General features: G+C 50.0%; 1 protein-coding gene across 4 annotated transcripts in view; it reads right to left on the bottom strand.

The window, feature by feature from the left end:
- The window catches only part of KANK2 (KN motif and ankyrin repeat domains 2), a 73,490-nt gene extending 63,865 nt beyond the window's left edge, over positions 1 to 9,625 (bottom strand). The window contains exons 1-2 of one of the 4 annotated variants that reach the window (XM_081893928.1): positions 9,563 to 9,620; positions 9,304 to 9,380 (exon numbers count right to left, since the gene is read on the bottom strand). The gene's annotated coding sequence lies outside the window, so the exon portion shown is untranslated. Of the gene's footprint in view, positions 1 to 8,302; positions 8,373 to 9,303 lie in introns of those variants that run through there. The other 3 variants (XM_081893930.1, XM_081893927.1, XM_081893929.1) reach the window with 3 other exon arrangements.
- Between the last annotated feature and the right edge of the window lie 9,916 nt (positions 9,626 to 19,541).

The raw sequence follows: 19,541 nt of genomic DNA, 5'->3' as shown, positions 1-19,541 counted from the left end.
CAATTGTCAAGGCAGCCCAAGCGCCCTCTAGACCTTCCCACCTTGACCTGGGACAGGGGCCTCAAGGTGGGCTGGAGGGTGCTTAGAGAGGAATCTGCCCTGCTGCCCAGCTTTGGTGAAGACCAGTTGCTTCTGGGGGACATTAGATGAAGCCATTGTCTGCTCCCTTTTCTTTCTTTTTCTCCCTCTTCCTTTGCACTCAGCCATGGGGACCAGAAACAGGGTGCGCTGTGAATTCCAAGCCACTGCCTCTCCCCGGAAACGAAACAACGGGAAAGTGCAGAAACTCTGTAAAGATTTCCTGCCCAGCCCACCTGTTCATCTTATGCCATTCAGGAAAAGAGCGCAGTTGAAATTCAGGCCAGTGCACAGTGAACATGGGCCAAGCTAAACGTGACACCATCCACATGATTGGTGCATTTTTAAAAGAGAAAAGCTGGTATGGAGCCTTCTCCACTGACTGGGATTGCAAAGGCTTAAAGCTTCCCTGCCTGCCTGCCTGACCCTCCCACCGGGGTCCCAATCTGGAAGAACCCCACACCGGCTGCTGACATATAAAAAAAAGCATCTGCACCAATCACATGAACGTTGTCACATGTCATGTGGCCCTTGTTTTTACTGTGCTCCCAGCAGCCGCTTGGTTTGAAGACAGTCCCAATGTAGAGGGTTGACCCAACTGGAGGAGTTCCCTGCCTTGAGTAACCAAGGGCTGCAAGGGTGTTCAGCAAGCAATGAGAAGCAATGAGAAAAAGTCAACTCCATTTGGTAATGGTGAAGGTAAAGGACCCCTGTTAAAGGCAACTGTGGGGTTGAGGCGCTCATCTCACTTTCAAGCCGAGGGAACCAGTGTTTGTCCACAGACAGCTTTCTGGGTCACGTGGCCAACATGACTAAACCACTTCTGGCGCAATGGGACACCATGACAGAAACCAGAAATGCCGTTTACCTTCCTGCCAAAGTGGTACCTATTTATCTACTTGCACTGGTGTGCCTTCAAACTGCTGGGACAGAGCAACGGGAGCTCACCCCGTCGCAAGGATTTGAACCGCCGACCTTCTGAGAAGCACATGGGCCATCTCAGCAGCAGGCCTTTGAAGAGACCTGAATAAGGGGGTGGGGGAAGCTTCTACTGGAAATTGTGTCTTAGTTGATAAATCACAACATCTAAGTTATTAAAGTTTGCAGCATTAACTGAGGGGGAGAAGAATTCCATCCTTTGCCACTAAGGACTACAAGTATGAGGAGGAGGTGAAAGAATGCTAAGAGGTACCCATGTTGCAGCCAATGATCCTAACAGACTGCCTCTGGGGAACACACCGTGCCTTTTCTTAAGGGCTCTCTCTACTGTCCTGGTGTGCAGTCGTGCTTGTAAAGGGCAAGTGGGCATTTGGTTACACGCTCACAACACATGCAAGACAAGGGAAGGCCTTTGTATTAGGGAAGGCTGCCCACAAGCATCTCTCGAGGGTGGGAGGGGAAAGTCAATGGCCTGAACCATTTTGCTGGGAGTGTTAGTGGAAAGGAGCAAGTTTCTAGCTTCAGGGCAAGAGGAGTGGAAGTGCAAGAGAAAAAGCCTATTTGAGCTTGGCTGGCCACTCCCCAAACCTTTCCTGCAGTGTGGGAGATGGGCGGGAGAGAGGAGGAGGAGGAGGAGGAAGGACTAGTTTTTAATAAGAGTCTCCAGCTGGCATGAAAGAGCCAATTGTGTGATCTTGCCGAACTCCCAAGACCTCCTTATACAATGAGCCCCTTCAGCCCACAGAGCTGAAAGCTGCTACCTTTTGCCTTGCAGGCAATGCTTGCTTGCTTCTGGAGCTCTGCAAAAGCATTAGGCCCCTTCTGCACAGCTCTTCAGAGGAACAGGTGCTGCCCCCTAGGGAAGAGGGGTGCAACTTTCGGCAAAGCCAGGGCATGAGGTTGGTGTGGAAAAACACACAGCAGCAGGCGTGGGTGGGTGGGGAGACTGACGTTCATCACAACAGACAAGAGTCCAATGCTGAACTGAACCAGGGTGGAAGAAACACACCATGTAGGTTTTTTGCCTCTGCGGGGGGGAAAAGGCAATCTTGAATTTGTCATCTCCGCCTGCTTGGCTCTGAGACATGATCATTGGCTATCACTCCAAGAGAGAAGGCACCTGTTCTTGTGAAGTCAATAGGCCACTCAGGAGCTGAGGAATGCTGGCCTACAGAAGAAGACTCAACCAGCTGAGTCGGGAAGAGATGATTATTCCCTGTCTGTAGACATCTCTTGCCAAACCTTCTTTCCCTAGATCTTCCTCCCTGCTAACCTATCAAATTAAGATTGCAAGAAAGTTCCCAAGTGGAGAACCATCAGGCAAAAGGAACCTATTGTATTTTTGTGTTGGCCTGCTCTCATTTAACCCGATAACATAATCAGCACTTTCTTGGTGCTGAATTTGCAGTTCATTGGCACAGGACGTCCTATGCCTTGGTGCAAAACCATTTTCAAAGCGCATATGGGTCATGGCTTCTCTCAAATATAAACATTACACTGCATGCCATCTTCTTCCCTTGAATTTCAAACCCAAGTGCAATCATTCACTTCAATATCAATAAAAGCGTGGTCTATGCATTCTAAGGTTCACAATTAAAGTGAGTTGGCTTGGGATGTGCTTAGCTATCATCTGCATCACCTTTTGAAGGTGCCCAGTTCCACCAGTGTTGACAGCAAAAGTAGTCCCCACTGAAAGGTTTACTTTTCTGGGTAATATTTCTTGGGTGGACCATACAGAACTGATCCCATTTCACCTTGAGCAAGCCTGTTTCTCCACTGGACAATCCTGAGTGATACCAGAGAACTTTCTGGTGGGAAGCCAGACCCACCCAGAGGAGTAATGGCCAACTAAGAATGGGTGGACTTTAAAACCAAGAGGAATGTGAGCTTTTTTACAGGAACGTCTTGCTCCTCCCCCTTAGGATGAAATTCTAAGTTGGTGCTCATAACATTTCCCACCCAATAGCCCTGCCCTCTGCATCCCCATATGTAGGGCTGGAATTCTAACACAAGCAGCAGAGAGGCCCCACATCAAGTTGTGCCTCCTTGCAAGCCCTCATTTGGCATTAATCAAGAGACAAGCCAAACAAACATATGCCAAAAAATATACAAGAGATTTTCTGGAGTCTGCTGCAGTCTATCTAATTGGCCCGAGAGACAATATGGGTTTGTGCATTTGTATTTTGCTTGCAAACAAATTAATGAACTAAAAGTTGGTTTTCTAAATATTTCATTTGCTCTCTCTTTCTGTTGTTTTCTACAAGCCTAACTCAGGTGTTAAGTACTTTGGCTGTGTTCACACTCCTGTTTCCTGTGCAGTAATTTCTTTTCCAGGGCAGGGTTTTAATCCATGTTCACATGGCACTATCCAAAATGCACACGTATCCTGTTGTTGGCATCTGTCTGTCTCAAGATACAATGGATTGTGCCTCGAAATACTACTATTTGATGTGTTGTTTCTCAAACCGACTGGAGTTCTTAAGCTGTTCCTAATATAACTCTACATAAGGGGTGAACGCCTTTGCACAGGGGAAAGACATCCCGGCTGGCCAATGCTCCCTGGGGTGAACCCAAATGGAAACTAATCTGACACTAACGAAGCTGTGCTGATGTCGACAGCTAGAGAGGAAAGAGCTGTGAAAAGCTGTGAAATTCCCGAGGCCCCGAGAGTAACTTCGCTAAGGTGATAATGTGAACAGTCCCTAAGACCCCAAGATAACAAGGTAGGCTGGACCCACCATTTAAAATAAGTAGATAGGCTGGTCTTATTGCACCCTTTCTTCCAGAATTCCAACCCCGTCCATACGAATATTCATTCAGTAAGTCAAGCAATAGAGCTATGAGTTAAAGCACTGCACTCCTCTGCCCCAGCACAAAATTTCTTCTTTGTGTCTTTCGCTAATTTGGAGTTGGGACAAAATCTGTGTTGTTACTGGCTGCTTTCTGCAAAGATCTATCTGAGAAAGGACAGCTTCTGGGCCAAAGCGCTGTTAGAAATTTAGATATATGAGCTAGGTGCCAAATGGCTCCTTAAACCAGGGCTACATTTGCCAAAATGGAATGCCTAGTTGCCATTTTGGGGCCAGATACGACTTTGGGGTTCCTGAAATCCATTCTGAATGTGCAGATAAAATATAGCAGATAGAATTCTACAGGATACGTTGCTAGTGTGTAAAAACAGTCAAGATCCAAGGATCCCCAGGCATGCACCTCCAGATGGTGGAGTATCAAGTGCCACCCTGGTGCCCGGGCATATTCACTTGGTCGCAAGTGGCAGATAGCCAGGTTCAAAATGTAGCTGGCGCCTGGCAAATTTCAAATGCTGGGCCAGAGTGACACTTTGAGAGCCCTTCTCCTCTCGCTGGATAATTTGGTGTGGCTAATTCTCATGCCCTGAGAATCAGAGAGACCGCATCATTTTGTCAGATAAGACACAGGACAGAGCACACACACACACTGAAAAACCAAAAGCCTCCTCCTCTTCATTTTACAGTTGTATGTGTGTGCAAAAGGGCTTTCTACAGCCACTGCCTGTCACCACCAATGAGCCAGGCTCAATTAGACCTTCAGGCCATCCACAGAAGACCATTAATTAGTTAATTCTTAATCACTCTCTAATCGGCTCATCCCCGCTCCCCCAGCTGTGATCCTGCTCCTCACACAGTAGGGGATATCTGCAGGTCACAAGAACAGGGTGAGGCCAGGACACAAACTACTGCTCCAGACATACCTGCTTTCTCATGAAAGACCCCACTGCCACCATCTTTATCACCATGTCCCCAGGAGGGCACAACACAGCATGAGGCTACGTCAGCTACCATGTATTGGCAAACATGGCCAGTGATCCCAGGATGATGGGCGTTCAAGCCCAACAACACCTGGAAGGAGACAGGTGGATCCAGCCTTGAAAGTGCAGCATGACCAGCTTCCTTCTCCAAAATGCTACTAGGCAGGTATTATCCAAGCCAGAGGCAGCTGCATTCCTGAACCACACTAAGATGCACATCATTGGACCAAAAGGATATTGCGGGTGTGCGTCCAGACACTAGGAGGGTGGCTCAAAACTCTCTGTACCACTAATATCTAACAGGCTAACACCAGAGGAGGAGGAGGAGGAGGGAAGCTTTAGGGGTTAGCTAGTCCAACTCCTGTCCAAATACGTAGAGAATCCAGAGCTAGAGCATCAGCTTCTACTTGAAGGCTTCCCAGCAATGGCACTGTGATTATCTGGCCAGGAACAGTCACTGACGCTGTTGACCAGCTGGAGGCTGTCAGTTTACTGCACATTGTTCATCCCACCTGCACTGCTCCTATCTTCAAGGAAGGCACTTCCGTACGCCAATCGTCCACCCCCACAGCAGCCCAGAGGGCAGCCAGCCAGCCAGCCATGCTTATTCCCTTCTCAGAAGCTGGGAGGGAGGAAAGGTTTTCTTAAGCCACAGAGCAAGTCTATGGTTTAGTCAGGAGTGGAAAGTAGTTAATGAGAATCACACCAGGCATCACAAAGATATTTGTGCCAAGGCATCCCAAAAGCATGCTTCAAAGGACACACACACATTCAATTGCTTCACCTTTTTTCTAGAGATCAGAACCTTCAATTCCAGGCATTCTGCAAACTGGGAGTCCTGCTCCAGAATCCCAGTTGTGTCAGTGAAAAATGTCCCTTCCTGTCCACTCTTTCTGCATCACACACTAAGTCCTGGGACTGAGAAAAGAGACTTCGCCTTGCCAGAGACCCTGCCCAAAACAAATACCAAGCAAGGTGGTGGCAGGCAGGTTTTACTCCTCTGGGGGGGGGGTCAATACTTGCTATTCTCCTACTTCTTGCCCATTGGTTCCTGAAAATCTACAGCAGCAGCAGCAGCGTTAGCGCTAAAGTGGGGAACTGCATCCGGCTGACACATTGGATCGAGAACTGGCCCGTCCTCCATGGGCCACTTTGACAGGCAGCCTAACATGATCCAACTTTAAAGGAAGTTCTGAGAGCACACTCTGAATTCCTCTCTTCCTTCTTTGCAGCCCCAGCTTGAATTCTGCATCAAATGCTAGCCCTCTGACTGTGATCCCCTGGTGGAGCATTCTCAAAGAGGGGGCTTGTGTTTGGTGCCAAATGTGAAAAGTGTCAATTAAATGCAAGGCCTGCCCACTTGCAGAAGAACTCCTGGGAGTGTCCTCCTGCCCCACCTGACTGTCATATGATGCCAAGTGGGTATAGCGGGGCGCAGTGGCATAGTGTGGGTTGTCAGCACCCGGGGCAAGGAAAGTAATTTGCGCCCCCTAACCCGTGGATTTGCGCCCCCTAACCCTAACCCCCAGATGTTGCGCCTGGTGCAGCCGGCCCCCCCTGCACCCCCCACGCTACGCCACTGGCAGGGCGGACTGTGCGAGCCAAATTAGGACCGCTGGCAGACTTAATTTGGCCCACAGGCTAGAAGGCTATATGCATCTCTCTCCCTTTCTTTCTCATTTGTTCTTGGGATAATAAGGCAATACTCATGACCCACAACTGTAACTTCTTTCTCCTTCCTCTGAAGACAATACAAGCCTACAGTATCATGTCCAGGGACAAGGAAAGGGACAGAAACAACAGATAGAAACAGAAAAACTCTTCCAAATCCAACTCGTCGTGGTAACTCTTAACTCTTTATATGAGGGCATGTGCAAGGTTCACAGTGGCAAGAAACAACATCAACGAGGAGGCATTTTAGCACTTGAACAATTTGCAAGAGACTTGCAAAGGACAAGCTTCCACGGTTTGATAACAGCAAGCGAGAGCAATAAACCACAGCCCTTGCAAAGCATCTGGGTGTTCTGTAGGGGTGACGCATCTGTACGCTCCCACCCTCTGGTTCTCCCGCTCCCTCTGCAGCTTGGCCCAGCCCCATATCCTATGTCAGTCTGTCTTCCCTGCCTCCTGCCTTGCCTTCCCTGCCTGTGGAGCAGAGCAGAGGCACATTCTGAACCAATAATATTTTGTTGCAACACTACAGTCAAGAAGAGACCCTCCTTCCCATAAGAGGATGTAGTGTTTTGGGGGGCTATTCTACAACAAGGCCTGGGTGAGGCATTTCCCTTACACCCCCTAAAAATTAGTTTCTGCCAGCACTAAGCTTCTCTCCCAAGTGAACACTTGATTGTATCCTGGGGAGACTTGCTTTACATGTCTGTTAGCTTTACACCATGAAACTCCACTGGGGACCATTTTCAGGTCTGCATTACTCCAAACAGCTTCCTTCTGCAACAGGGCCTCCAAAGCTACCCAGAGGGTAAGGCTGCGATAGAACAATGGCAGTGCATGCTGATGCAGCTGGGTTCACAGAACTGTGCATAAGTAAGTGGGAGAGGGTTCTGTAGCAGGATCTCGACCCAGAAGCCGGCTCCCGGCATTCCATCCCAACTCTCTCAATGTTCTGGCAACCACTAGGAGGGGCTATGCCAGGAGACTCAAGGCTGCCCACAGACATTTTATGTTGTCTTGATCTGGAATATTGTAAACAGCTGAAAGATGACCAAACGCCGCTCTCTGTTCACTAGGACAGCAGGAAGGTTTAGCAACACCCCCCCAAAAAAAGTTTCCCAAAATGCACCCCTTTATTTTTGCTCTTGTTGGTGAGCGACTACCACCCACTCCATTGGGTACAAAATAAGGACTACAGCTGGAGGGAACATTGCAGCAGGAGAAAAAGCACTCTTACACAGAGCCACAGACTCTGGGTTTCCTGGCCTCTACACTAACAGGAGCATTATGAAGGTGTTAGGCATCCTACAGTGTTGCTTTAGACACACTACACCCCTCACTCTGCCATAGGATCTCTGCAATACAGTGGTACCTTGGGTTACGTACGCTTCAGGTTACATACGCTTCAGGTTACAGACTCCACTAACCCAGAAATAGTACCTTGGGTTAAGAACTTTGCTTCAGGATGAGAACAGAAATCGTGTGGCGGCACGGTGGCAGCAGGAGGCCCCATTAGCTAAAGTGGTGCTTCAGGTTAAGAACAATTTCAGGTTAAGAACGGACCTCCGGAATGAATTAAGTACTTAACCCAAGGTACCACTATATACCAAAGTCCCCTCTGCAACCAAGATGAAAATTCTGGTCCTGGCTGCATCTTCCTGGACTCCAGTTCTCACCATTCCTGGCCACTGGCCATGCTGGCTGGCTGGGGGGTGCTGATGGGAGCTGGGGTCCAGCAACACCTGGAGGGCCTCAGGTCTGTTGCACCTTGACCTACACAATCTCAGCCCATCAAGGTCACCAGCAGTTTGGTATTTCAGGGCGCACCTGGTGTGTCTTAGCTCGACTGAGCGCCCGCTCAAGTTGGAAAGGGTTCACACCCAGCCTGCAAGACTCGCTGCCAAGAGATGGAGAGAGCGCTCAAAAATTGGAGAGGGCTTTTGATAAAAGTCCTGGTCCAAGCTTCCTGTTGCTCAGCAAGCCCAGGGGCCCCAAGGAGGCAGCAGGACTTGCTTGCAAGGCGCTGAATGCCCCTCTCTCCCAAGGCTGCTGGAGGTGGGATATGGAGCTACCCAGCCTGCTCTGGTTTCCTGCAGGATGGCTATCCAGATGTTCTCAATTATGCTTCTCTCTCTGCACCAGCCCACCCCCGTCTGCCCCGCTGGCTATTTTCCGGGGAGCCCAGCCGACACCCCCCCTCCCATTCCTCCAGATCTTGGCCAGAGATTTGACCGTGGGCCTTCCCCCTCCTCCGGGTGCCAAACCCCGCCACTCCCCTCTGTTTGTCCCTGCTGCCCCACCGATTCTTGCGGGCAGAGAGCGCGCGCCGATGCCAAGCTGCCCTCCCCGGAGGTCCCCAAGCGAGGAGTTGGGTGGGGTGGGTGGCGAGGCGCGGAAAAACAACTTGAAGAAGCCGAGTTCTGCCCGCCTGCCAGCCCAGCGAGGGCGGCTCTCGCTAATGGCCAACAGCTGGACGCCAAACCCCCCAACCCCCCCCCCCGCCCGAAAGGCGGGCGAGGCAGCGAGGGCGGGAGAGAGAGAGAGAGAGGCAGCTACACAGATGTCATTTGTTCCTTCGCTCCGGCTATTTCTTCCCTCGCACACATGGAACGCGCGCAGGGGGGGGGGGGGAGAGAAGCAGCGGTTTAAACCAAATTAAAACGGGGGGGGGGGAGTTAGGTAGCGTCTTCTTCCCTCAGCGCGGGGAGGGGTGTCTTTCGCTCTGTCTGGGCTTTTGAGTCAATTGGCAACCCCCCCTCTTTTTTAACGAAATAAAAGAATCCAGCTGAGGAGACTGAGGGCGCAAACTTCGTCCCCTCAGGACTTACCCGGAGCGAGGCGCGCGCGCGGGGCGGAGGGCTGCCCGTCTCTCGCCTTCCCTGAGCCGCCTTGTTGGGGTCCCTTCCTAGAGTCCGAGGGGCGGGATGGGGGCCGGGAGAGAAAAGGGGGGGGGAGAGAGAAAAGGGAGGGGAAAGGCCGTTGAGAAGGTGCCGAAGTTTGGGGAGGCGCCTGGGGAGGAGCGGCGCCCCCGGAGCGGGAGGGGGAGAGGGGTAGCGGGGTTAGCGGAGCATCCTCTCCCCGAGGTACCTTCTCCTCTCGGCTCCGCGCTGGAGAAGCTGCCTCGCCCGCCCAGCGGGGTCCCCGGGGCTGCGCGAGGCTCCACCCCTCCCGCCGAGACCACGCCCCTCCCGCCGAAGCCCCGCCCCCGCCGTCGGAAGGGCAGCGGCGAGGAGGAGGAGGAGGAGGAGAAGCGGAGCTGCCCCGCGAGCGGACGGACGGACGGACGACGCCTGCTTGTCCCGCCGCGATCGGGCCAGAGAGGGGCCCATCCAAGCCGGGCGTCGTCTTCTGCCTGGTGGTTTGCGCGCTCGTGGGAACGCAGAGCCCCGTGAGACCATGGGGGTCCCTCCAGCTCCGTGTTTCCCAAACTTGGGTGTCCCACCTGTTTTTGGACTACAGCTCCCATCATCCAAAGGTAGCAGGACCAGTGGTCAGGGATGATGGGAATTGTAGTAAAAAAAACAACCAGGTGGAGACCCACCTTTGGGAAACACTGTTCTAGCTCAGTATTGTCCACACTGACTGTGTGTGATGGCCTGGGATTCGGACTCGGAGGCTGAACCTGAGGGATCCCAGCCTGCACAGGAGTCCCCGCCTCCAGAACCAGCTGAGCCGGGGCTGGGGCTTGAGCCTGAAGGGTCCTCACCTGTGCTGGATTCTCAGGTGCAGGCACCAGCTGGCTCCTGAGGTGATGGAGGACCCATTACCTGCAGGTGCTCCACTCTTAGCCCCGTCACGGGAAGCTGAGGTTGCCTCTGGGTCCGGTGACCCTCCAGCCTCTCCTGAGCTGCAGAGGCTCAGGGCAGAGAGGAGGAGGAAACTAAGTTCCCACAGGAGGAGTGCTCACCTCCAGGCCAGGAGAGGCGAGTCACCTGTGGACCGGGGCCGCCCTGTGCCTCGGGGCAGATAAAAGCCAGCCAGCCCCAGTCCCAAGTTGTGGGAGCAACATTGTTGGTAGCCTGTTCCTGCCTGCACCTCTGCCAGAGTTCCTGACCTCACCCAACTCCCTGCCTTGGACCCCTCTTCAGCTTTGACGGACTGCCTCCATACCACACCCTCGACCTTGGACTGGACTCGGACCTTGCCACACGGTTAACCCTCGGGACCAGCACACTGTCAGCCCATCGGGGGAATCCATCTGCCTCAGTAGTGCCAGCACAGACTGGCAGCAGCTTTCCAGGATTTCTGGCAGGAGCCTCCCTGACTCTGATCTGGAGGGACTGAACTTGGCACCTTCCGCTTGTGAGGCAGACACTTTGCCACTGAGCTGTGGCCTTTGCCCTTGCCTTGCTTGTCATTCCCAACAACTGAGAGTGGAGGGATTGTCTGGTCGGGCTGGCAGCCACTGATCCTGGAGCCTCTGACCCAGACCGGACCCTTCTGCCGCCTGAGGCAAAATGGGGAGGTGCTGCCCTGCACAGGTGCCACCCATCCATTCCTTGCCACCTCTGCCCAAGCCTCCCTTGCTGGGGTCGCATGGCTGTGGCCTCTGGGTTCCAGCGAGATCTCGCAAGAGCCCTGTGAGTTCACACAGAGGCCTTGCATTCCTGGAACCCCAGTGAGAAAGGGATCTCAGAAAGGTCGTGGGAGGCCTCTGCAAGATTTTGTGGGGTTCTTGCTTTGGCAGTGGAGACACACCCATGAAGACACCTGTCTCAGTCTGCCTCGTGGAAGGGCTGACCTTGCTCTGTACACACTGTCAAGTAAAAACCCCACTTATTTTGGTTGAACTTCCTCTTAAATGCATATCAGCTGCAACCAATCTTGATTTTAGTGGATTTTTGTATTCCTCCTTATCAGTGCTGTTTTTCTAGAACTCGCTATGAATACCTTCCTCATTCTCTTAGAATGCCAATGGCACCCACCTGAGAGGTGCTGGAACTGAGTTCCGGCTTGGGGGGGGGGGGCGGAAAGTGCCCTGCTTGTAATATGGCATAAGCAGTGTGCCCCCTGCTCACAACTCCACCCCTTTAAGCTATGTGCCCTGGGCATCTTAACTGTCAGAACTGTTGTGCTGGCATATCAATCATGGCGCTGTGGTGGCTCTCTCCGCAGAAGGGTGCAGAAAGAGCTGTGTTTTAACATGGAAGCTTCTCAAGCACCTTCTCTTCCAGTGTGAAAAGAAAATAGGAAGAACCATCTAAAGGATAAACCTAGGAGAGGGAGTCACATGAAGCTTAAGAATGGCAGAGAAATAGGTTGTTGCTCAAGTCAGATCAGTTGAGAAGGAGAGCGCTAGCTTTCAGGGGAGATGCATGTCCCCCCCCCCAAAATGCTAAATTTAGTGCACAGCAAGAGTTGACAAAGTAGCCTCCAGGGAGAAAGTTCACACACACACTTGCTTTACTTGATTGCTGAAACATCAAAGGATGTTTTGCACATGTGTAAAAGCCTCCGCAGCTCTAACACCACAAAAATAACTTTCATATCAGCTCAGCTGCAGGACCCTTCCATGGAGTCAGTTCACAACTTGAACCGTACTCAGGAAATATACAGGCACGACCAAAGTGGCAGCCTCTTGCAAAGGCAGTGTGGGGGGCTGGGTTGGGGAGGGAAAACGTCTGCCTAGCAACAGCTTCTATCACTTCCAGGCAGACTACAACCTGCCATTGCCCACCATTTTCAGGAGGAGGCAAATGGACCAGAGGAGGGCAGTTAAGTTGGTATAGCAAAGTTTATGGCACAATGGCAGCTTGGGCACATTATGCGCTGTGCTCTAGCCTAGTTGCACACATGGGAGAGTTCCTTTGTAAGTGATTTGTTCCTAATAATTTGAACGGTCTTGACAAGAAGACAGCCATTCACTAGAGCTCAGGGACCCAAATAAAGCTTGTTGACCGATCTTGTCACTCAGAAACAAAGAACTGGGTATGCAGAAAGGCAGAGATGGGGAATGTGGGGGCCTCAATATGTTGCTTGGTCCCAGCTCACATCAGGCCTAAGGGACGCGGGTGGCAATGTGGGTTAAACCACTGAGCCTAGGGCTTGCTGATCAGAAGGTTGGTGGTTCGAATCCCCACGATGGGGTGAGCTCCCGTTGCTTGGTCCCAGCTCCTGCCAACCTAGCAGTTTGAAAGCATGTCAAAGTGCAAGTAGATAAATAGGTACCACTCCGGCGGGAAGGTAAATGGCGTTTCCATGTGCTGCTCTGGTTCACCAGAAGCGGCTTAGTCATGCTGGCCACATGATCCGGAAGCTGTACACCGGCTCCCTCGGTCAATAAAGCGAGATGAGCGCCGCAACCCCAGAGTCAGTCACGACTGGACCTAATGGTCAGGGGTCCCTTTACCTTTTACCTTTACACATCAGGCCTAGCCAGCATGGCCAATGGCCCATGGTCAAGAATGACGGCAGCTGCAAGTCCAGGAACTTCTGGAGGGACCATGGGTTCCTCACGCCTGCAGAATCTGCTGTTCACTTGAAAATAGTGGGCAAGATGCATTTAACAGGGAGAGGAACGACACAAGGCATGTATATGGGTGGGACCTTCCTCCTCAATTCATGCTGATGGTAAGGAACTTTCTGCCCAACCCTTAACTGAGCCAGGACAACTTCCTTCTTTCAGTCCTTAATGCATCTGACCATAATTGAAGTCTTGGCTTCAGGTCAACAAGCTTGTTGGTCTGGTCTCCTTACAGCTTCTCACAAGCTGGGAGGTAGATCAGCTGGCAGAAGTCCCCCGAGTCACAAAATAGTCCCTGTAGGCCTTTTAATGGCCTGGCCCTTCCTGTAAAGATTTCCAATTCCATTACATCTGTGATATTCAGCGGTTGCCCCAAACACAGAGCTCAGCAGACACCGAAGAAGGGAGATCGTGGGCAGTCTCGTGATTTGGATAACCGTTCAGTTCCTCCCAGCCGGTCGCCAGCAGCTAGCATGCCTTTGTATCAGAGCAGTTCCTCTTGAGCTCACCCCAAGGGGATTGTGGTGGGGCAGCTTCCCCCTCCTCTTATCGATACATTGGTAGTGGGTAGGAGAGAGTTGGGGCAGCAGGCAGGAAGTGGTCACCCCATGAATGTCGCCCAAAGGGAGGGCACAGATTGAGCAGACAGCTGCTAGGAAGTGATTCATTCAATAACAGAGGAGGAGGGAAAATAACATGAGCAAATGAGATGGGTGTCATTCTGGCACAGGTTTGGAGGGGATCCCAATTTTTGTAGTTCGTAGTTAATAAGCCTGTCATTCCTTCAGGAAGAACAAGAGCATTTACTGTAGAAATCGCAGTGGGGCTAAAAAGTGACAAGTCTACCTTATAGCATCCATCTCATATTTCTAAACAAACTTTCATGAAAGGAGTGAACATGCCCTCCTACATTTCTCCAATGAAAATAGGGACGTCCCATTCCATAATGATAATTTTACTATTTATACTCCAGACATCTTACTGGGTTGCCCCAGCCACTCTAGGCAGTTTCCAACATATACAAAAACACAATAAAACATTAAAAAAAAACCCAAACCCCTTCCCTATATAGGATTGCCTTCAGACGGCTCAGGAGTCGGATAATTCCATATTGCCCTCCAACATTTCTCCAATGAAAATAGGGACATCCTAAGGGAAAGTGGGACATTCCAGGATCAAATATGAAACCGGGACAGCTTCTCTAAATCAGGGACGCCCCTGGAAAATAGGGACACTTGGAGGGTCTGAGAAGAAAGCTGGTTGAGCCTCTCCACCCTCATGAAGAATACTATGCAGTACATGTCCCCAGATTAAAATCTGAGTTTCCTGGAGTGATTTCTGCTATCACAGTGGCGGTTCCTGAAGTTCTGGGCTGAAATGGATAAAGCAGATTAACGTATCTGGGGACGTTCCCCGTTACACACATTGCCTCCTAAGCAGTCATGTCCACTAGGCTACACGACCTAATCTTATGGGGCATGGATTCCAGGGAGATTTCCTGCCTTCCTTCCAAACCAGCATGTTTAAGATTGCAGCCTAAGATTGTTAGGGTAGGGTGTGGCTTCCCACTAATTCAAAACCAAGGCTCTGTTTTCTAAAAACATCCTCGACAAATATGGAAATCACTGGCAATGCTGTTTTCTCTTCTTTGGTGCTTTGTTTTGTTTCTCAGTCAGTGGTTAGGACAGTGGGAGGCATGATATTCCAGCTTTCAGGACAGACATCTGTTATGTAGTACACCCAAAAATCCAGCTTTTGCTACAGTAGCCTTTACCTGAAAAGGAAGCTCAAGTTTGTCCTGGGGGAACGCAAGCAGACTGCATTCCCAGCAAGCTGAGTTGCAACACCTCCTGCTAAATCCTTGGGTTGCTCTCTCCTGCACATCAGCCTCCATCATTTGTACATTTAAAGCAAACAAAAGAACATTGGGCTCCTTCTAGAAGTGTTATGCAAGGTAAAGGTAAAGGTAAACGGACCCCTGACCATTAGGTCCAGTCGTTAGGACTCTGGGGTTGCGGCGCTCATCTTGCTTTATTGGCTGAGGGAGCCGGCGTACAGCTTCCGGGTCATGTGGCCAGCATGACTAAGCCGCTTGTGGCGAACCAGAGCAGCGCATGGAAATGCCGTTTACCTTCCTGCCAGAGCAGTACCTATTTATCTACTTGCACTATTGACGTGCTTTCGAACTGCTAGGTTGGCAGGAGCTGGGACCAAGCAATGGGAGCTCACCCCGCCGCGGGGATTCGAACCGCCAACCTTCTGATTGGCAAGGCCTAGGCTCTGTGGTTTAACCCACAGCGCCACCCGCGTCCCAGTTACACAAGGTATGATCACCTAAAATGTCACTCCGTTTTTGCACCTAATCAAATAGTTTCAATGGTCTGAGGTTCTCACCAAATGAGCCCAAAGGGTATGCCAACCTCTTTCTTCCCATCCTACCTGTAAAGCGAAATAAGATGCATTTTTTGGAAGTCATTTCCCTGGCATGTAGGATGCCCCTTTCTTGGCTGGCACCATTTGAAAACTTAACGCCCACTCACTACCAGGAAGTCAGGATTAGCAATCTTTGTCTTTAAGTGCCTCTTGAACATAAAAAGTGATGCATTTCACCTTATCAACGGGGAATCTTTGGAGTCCCTAAGGATATATAATTCTTTCCGCATTTCCTGTTCCTCATCCCACCCTGTTGGCTTGGGGGGTGGGGTGGGAATCAGCTCTCTCTTCTCCTTATCTGTGCTCATTCCCTCTTTCCACTGTTTTTCAGCCCCCAAACTCAGATCCTCCTTCCCTCACTATCTGTAGCCACTCACCGCAAAAAAACTGAGCTTTTATTCTCAGCTGTTCCCCAAAGTCTCCTCCTGGCTCTTACCTAACAACTTTCCCAAAGCCAGAGTCATAGCTACCGTGTGGGGCACTAGCTGGGTTTTTTTTTGCCCTGGGTGAAGCCTCCAGAGGGGTACCATTGAGGCTCCCAGCCTGTGTGTGTGCATGTCCTGGTTTTTGGGTGTAAAAATGGCGTCATGGGTGAATTTTGCCGAATTGGCAAAATGTCAGGGAATACCCGGATGTAAGGCAATGCAATGGAAAAAGCAGTGGAAACAGCTCAAAGCGCATAAAATCACTATTTTTGCTGGTGTCAGGAATTTTTACTTTTTGAAATATGGCAACCCTATGTGGGGGTGGGTGTGTACCAAGCGGGGTCTTTTACCCGAATGAAATAAAGCCTAGATTTGCCTCTGCCAAAACTCTCCAAAATTGCTACCCAAATTCCCTTCTCCTTTTCTGAATCCCTTGTTCCAAAACAAGCAGATCCTTCAGTCTAATCTTCCCTGTTCTCTCATTCAGCCAACATCACCCCCACCCCCCGCATTTCTCTTTCCTTACTTTTTCTGTGTTTTCAGGCATGCTTTTGGAACAATTGTTTTTTAACTCTTTCCCCTGTTCAAACATCTTTGGTAAGTATGTTACTTCCCTTTTTGATACAATAAAAATTGACATTTGATCTTTCTGTTGCCCTTGCGGTGCCAAATTCTGGAGCGCATCCAGGTCTCCACGATAAAAAGAGATCAAAATATTACAGACAGATTCATGATGAAGGTTAAAGGTTATCAAGGGCCATAATGGCTATGTTCAGAGGCCATGTACTGCACTCTTGGGCCTGCTTATGAGAAACAGGAGAGCTCAGTGGCATAGCGTAGGGGGTGCAGGGGGGGCCGGCCGCACCGGGCGCAACATCTGGGGGCTAGGGTTAGGGGGCGCAAATCCACGGGTTAGGGGGCGCAAATCCACGGGTTAGGGGGCGCAAATCCACGGGTTAGGGGGCACAAATTACTTGCCTTGCCCGGGGTGCTGACAACCCACGCTACGCCACTGGGAGAGCTTATTTACATGAACAGGGAGGTGATAAGTGAAGCAGGTGAATCTATTCACCATCTCTCAACCTTCCCACTTAGAACCTTTGAAGTACCCTTTTAGCAGCAGGCTGATTTTTTAGTTGATTTTTAAAATTTGCACTAACATGCCTTTTCACCTACGGTTAGTTTTAAAATATTCAGAAATCCCGCACAATAGTGGTTAAACGAAAAAGCATTTTAGCATACATTTTCAAAAATGGACTATTTTTAAATCCCCCTGTGTTTCAATTACCATAAAAACGCTTTTAGCTTGTTTGGTGTTGCTGTTGTTTTTAAGGGGGAGGGGGAAAGGTTAAATCGCAAAACATTGCCTCCCTAAAAAGTGCTCCAGCAGTGCAAATTAAAAAGCAACTGAGATTGTATTGTGAAGTGAATTTGCTCTTCCCCACCCAGATGGGTGTCAAATATCCACTAGTGTGAATGAAATATAATGAGATGTACACAGGGGAGAAAGGGAAGAGAAAAACCTAACTCTCCTCCATAATTAAGTGTGGAAAGTAAATTACACCCCTGCCAAAGTCTCACACTGATAAGGGAATGCTAAGAGCCATTGGTTTGGTCTATCGCCCAGTAACAGGCAGAGGGTTCTGTATGTGATGGCTTAAGAGGAAGTGAGAGAGACCAAGAGAGACTCACACATCTATACATGCTTGGTTTAGGCATGTGGAACATAATCCCCTTCTGACAGTCCTCCTTTGCTTGGCTTTTCGAAGAGGACATTTCCATCACCCACTGTGGGACAAAGGACCTTGCGGAAGCATGTCCCTGTCCCATTCTGCTGATGCAATATGAAAGGGTTCATGGAACAAGGTAAAAAGGTAAAGGACCCCTGGACAGTTAAGTCCAATCAGATGAGACTATGGGGTTGCGGCGCTCATCTCACTTTCAGGCAGAGGGAGCCAGTGTTTGTCCACGGACAGCTTTCTGGGTCATGTGGCCAGCATGACTAAACTGCTTCATGACTAAACGGAACACCATGACGGAAACCATGGAGCACACAGAAATGCTGTTTACCTTCCTGCCGCAGCAGTACCTATTTATCTACTTGCACTGGTGTGCTTTCAAACTGCTAGGTTGGCAGGAGCTGGGACAGAGCAACAGGAGCTCACCCCGTCATGGGGATTCGAACCGCCAAACTTCCGATCGGCAAGCCCAAGAGACTCAGTGGTTTAGACCACAGCATCACCCGTGTTCCTTGGTTCGTGGAATAAGAGGGGGTCAAAAGGAGTCCATAGTCCTTTCACCCCTGCTTTGTTTTTAAACCACAGTTACCCCATTTAAAGACAAATCACTAATTTTAACATTACCTCTTGTCCCCATTAGCAGGGAGCCACCGCAGTTACAAATTTCTGAGCAAAGGCCTTTGTAGTGGAAAGCTCACATTTATGCAGATATTCTCCTATTCTCTCTCAGTGTCTAGACACGGTTGCTGGCGCTTCTGGCTCTTAAAGTAATTTGTGCTGGGGGAAAAAAAGTAACACAAGTTGTGTGTGAACCCAAACAACTGTTCTATTCTGAGCTGCCTTAGCAAAGCGCTTCCTTCACTGTTCTGTTTTATTTCTGCTAAGATAATCAGACAAGGACAAGATGCTATTTTCTGCTTTTGTTGTAAACATCCCAAAGTCATGGGGTTCCCATTAAATGTTCTGGGCCAGCAATACTAACTCCTGCAAGACCCAGGAGGCCCTCTCCAGATATGAAAGCGTCCCTTCAGAATTACGCCAAGACATGGAAGGACCTCTCCAATTGGACATTGAGGTACTATTATAATAACAGACCCAGCCTTGGAGTACCGTACTTTTCCGTCTATAAGACGCCCCTATGTAGAAGACGTCCCCTATTTTGGGGGACTCAAATTTAAGAAAATGGGGAGAGATTGCAGAGAGTTGTTGAGCTTAACAACCAGGGTTGCTAAGCTTTTTTGGGGGGAGGGGTTGCTGAAAATCGCTCACCCGCATGCATCACTAAATCCGCTCCTGTCTGTCCCATCGCTGACAGAAGCTGCAAATCGCATGCCCAACTGTCGTAGCATCAGCCAATCAACACCACTGATTGATGCAGCAACCAATAACGGTCATTGACAGCCGTGACAGCAGCCAATCAAACGTCCACCCTATGCACTAACCATGTATAAGACAACATCCACTTCTTAGGAAAAAACCTAGTCTTATGCACAGAATAGTACAGTATTTGCTGTCCATGTTCCCGACACACGAGTAGCCCCCTTCTGGGGCTTTGCCATTAGCCTCCTGCCCTTCTATTACACTTTCACAATTCAAGCATTCTTAACAGGGGGATTTCTTCTCCCCTTCACCCATTTCCAGTGCATAATAGCTCCATATCAGCCCAGTTTTCCCAATGCAGCAAAACATCAGCTGCCCACCTGGGCTGTGGCCTGGATGCTCATTAAAAACAGCAGAGAGCCTTGTGGCACCTGTATACATTTATTACGGGATAGACTACAACCCATGAGAAGGGTTCATTAAGACGTGTGATCTTGAGTTACAGGTATATGCATAGACACACTTTGTTGTTTCTAATACAAAAAGCTGGCACAGTTACTGCTCTGGAAACCATGAAAGCACTGAAGTGCCATGGATGGTCTAGTGTCATTACAGAGCCCACAGTGTGCCAATAGGTTTGCATGGCAGCTTCAATGATGAAAGCTCCTTGTACTCTTTTCTTTTCA

This window comes from Podarcis melisellensis (genome assembly GCF_964234715.1).
Source record: "Podarcis melisellensis genome assembly, chromosome: 17".
Lineage (NCBI taxonomy): Eukaryota > Metazoa > Chordata > Lepidosauria > Squamata > Lacertidae > Podarcis > Podarcis melisellensis.
Note: the sequence above shows the minus strand (reverse complement) of the source record. Positions and strands in the feature narration are given on the sequence as shown.